We start from the raw sequence: 3,155 nt of genomic DNA, 5'->3' as shown, positions 1-3,155 counted from the left end.
TCTATCCCTCACACTGCTCTCTTGAGGCTGACATGAGCGCGACTTCCTGGCCACAGTTGATTGGACCAGACTATAACAGCTGTCTGAAGCTGGACCAATCAGATTTTGCCTTTCAGGACTTTGACTCAGGAAGGAGGGAGGGAGGGTCAAATTTCCTGGAGTGGAGCTGGAGTTAGACCCTGCTGGGTGCTGTGAAGCAAACTCAAGTCCTCTGGAAGAGCAGGGTGCACTCTTAACCGCGGAGCCATCTCTTCAGCCCCTATTCATTAGTCTTTGACAGAGTATCTTGATACAGCCAGGCCGTCCTCCAACCCCCAAGCCTCCTGCTTGAGCCTCCCTAGTACTGGGATTACAGGTGCAATCCATAGGCTGGTACGATGGCTCAGTAGGCAAAGACACCCACTGAGAACCAGAGTTCAATTCGTGGGACTCACGTAACGGAAGGAGAGAACTAACTCTAGAAGATATCCTCTGACCTCACAAACACTGAACGCGTAAATAAATAAGTAAATAAAAGCACAATGAAAGAAAAAGATTTAAGCCCAACTTGGATTCCCCACAGGATCCCAGGATGAACCCGATACTATCCCGTCATGCTAACTGGCAGGGAAGATGGCCGCCACAGTGACCTCTCAAACCCTGTCCCTCGCATATGATTTTGAGATGCCAAACATATTTCCATGATCCAAAGGGACACTCAGCACAACAAGGGTGGGATCTCTGGGACGTGCCACGTTCCTGAACCTCTGAAGCCGCGGCCAGAGAGTGTACGTCATAGACCGCAGGAAGGGGCAGGGTGCAGTGGAGGAAGCGGCAGGCCCTTGTGCCACCTTGACGAAATCGGTCATTCCAGGGCCTCTCGCCAGCGGTGTGTTCTGGTGGGGCATCACCATGAGACCCCTCCTCTGTTTCTGGCCCCTGCCTCTGATCGCCTGCCTCTGGTTTTCACAGCCTCCCCTATGCATAAAGTGCTCAGAAAAGCGTGAGACAGGTGCTTTCTTCTGTGTGGGGTAACGTCTTTTCTTTTTAGTTAGGATTTTCAAGCAGCTCTTTGCCAGGGCCTCAGAGGTGAGCGTTCCTCACATCTCTCTAGCCACTAACATTCCCCTGAGATCTACCTTGGACTGATCACATTTTTTTTTCACATAAAAACAAGTTGTATTCAAAGCCCATGCATGCCAGCCACATAAAAAGCCATCTCTGCCTTCGGATGAGCCTTGATGTGTGTGTTATAGCTTTGATGCCGCCTCATGTCTGTTCCCACGCTCCCCCAGGGCAGGGGCTGGCCAGCTGACTGAAGTTCTCATCATCTGCTCCTTCCTAGTTGTCACCCAAGTGCCTACTGTGTGCTGAGCTCTGTAGTGAGGCAGGGACAAAGGGACGGTGTGCAGACAGGCACTCGAGGACACACCGCCTGCGCGTGCTCGGAATCCTGTGCCGTGGCTGAGGCAGGCATCAAGGACGGAGGCCCAGAAACAGAAGAAGAGGAAGTTGGACGGGCAATGTAATTTCACACCCATCAGCTCACAGACATCTGACAAATTCAAGTGTTGACAAGGATGTGGGGCCATGGAAACCCTGTGACATGGCTGGTAGAGTGCAAATTGGTACAAAACTTTGAAAAACAAATCAACTCTGATAAGTTGAAGGTGCCAGGGCCTGGGGACTTGGCTCTGTTGGTACAGCGCTGGCTGTGGAAACACAGGATCTAAGTTTGACTCCCAGCATCTGCATACAAAGCTGGACGTGTTGGGGCATACCTGAAATCCTGTACTGGGGAGGCAGAGACAGGCAGATCCCTGGGGCTTGCTGGCCAGCCAGTCACACACACACACACACACACACACACACCCAGTAACCATCATCCCACAGGTACACACACACACACACACACAAACACACACATGTAAAGCAAACTTGAAGATGGCACTTTGTATATTATTCATGGTTGACATGTGAAAACATATTCCCAATTCTTTGTTGCTACAACAAAGTACATTTAATATGTCCATTATATTAGTCAGTACCCACTGTGATACTGCTGTGTAACAAACAGTCCTGAAGGCCTCAGTGGTTTACAACAAATGTTCGCTTGCCCACTGCATTGCAAATGAGCTGAGGTGTCTGTGCTCAAGGAAGTAAGAGGGGAAGAGGAGGGCTGCCTAAGGTGCCCTCTGCCCTCTGCCAGTGCTTCCTATGAATGTCATCCTCCTAGATCTCTGGGGCCCCTGCTGAGCTGATCTGGGTGTAGCAGGGTGAGAAGATGGAAGGCTGTAGGCATGGGTGGAGCTGTTCAGCACGGACAGACAAGTACCGTGGTGGTCTGAGGACGTCCCTCACAGGAGCTGAACACTGTGGTGGTGCTGTTTGGGGAGGCCTAGGGGACGTAGCCTTGCCTGAGGGAGCGCCTCACGGAGGACCTGTTTGAGGACTCAACGCCACTCGTCATTCCTCTTCCACGTTCTCTGCTTCGCGCAGTTCAAAATGTGAGCCCCAGCTTCCTGCTCCTGGCACTGTGCCTTTGCCCCACCATGGTGGGCTCTTATCCCCCTGGAACCCTGAGTCCAGATGAACTCTTTCTTCTGTAAGTTGTCTTGGTCATCACAGCATTGTCTTGTGTTTCGTCACGGCCACAGAAAAGTAGCTGAGACACACACACGGGAGCCAGTGTGTTCCACACATTATACCAAATGTCATAGTTTCATTCTGGATGGATAGACAGAATTCCACGTGGCAGCTCTCCACTGCCCCCAGGAGAATCTTCCATGCACATTTGGAAAAAAGGATGCAGCATGTTGGGCACAGCGTACCCACCTGTCTGTCTGGGGAGACAGAGACGGGAGGATCACCCCAAACAATACCAACCCAGGCTATATATTGAGATCTTACATCAAACAAAAAAAGCAAAGCAAAAGCAATGATCCAGCTTTGTTCTTTCTGTTAGTGCTGTGGGGGCTGGAGAGACGGCTCAAAGGTTGAGGATACTTGCTGTGAAGTCATGGGGACTGGGGTGCTCCCAAACCGGGCATCTCACATGTATCTGTAACCCCAGCTCCACGGGGGAGTGGAGACAGGAGGATTGCTAGGACTTCTAACCTAGCTCAGAAAATATGAGCCATAGGTTTAAGGAGGGACCCTGCTTCAAAGAAGTAGGC

Source organism: Microtus ochrogaster, linkage group LG2 (assembly GCF_000317375.1).
Source record: "Microtus ochrogaster isolate Prairie Vole_2 linkage group LG2, MicOch1.0, whole genome shotgun sequence".
Lineage (NCBI taxonomy): Eukaryota > Metazoa > Chordata > Mammalia > Rodentia > Cricetidae > Microtus > Microtus ochrogaster.
This window is presented reverse-complemented; position numbering follows the sequence as displayed.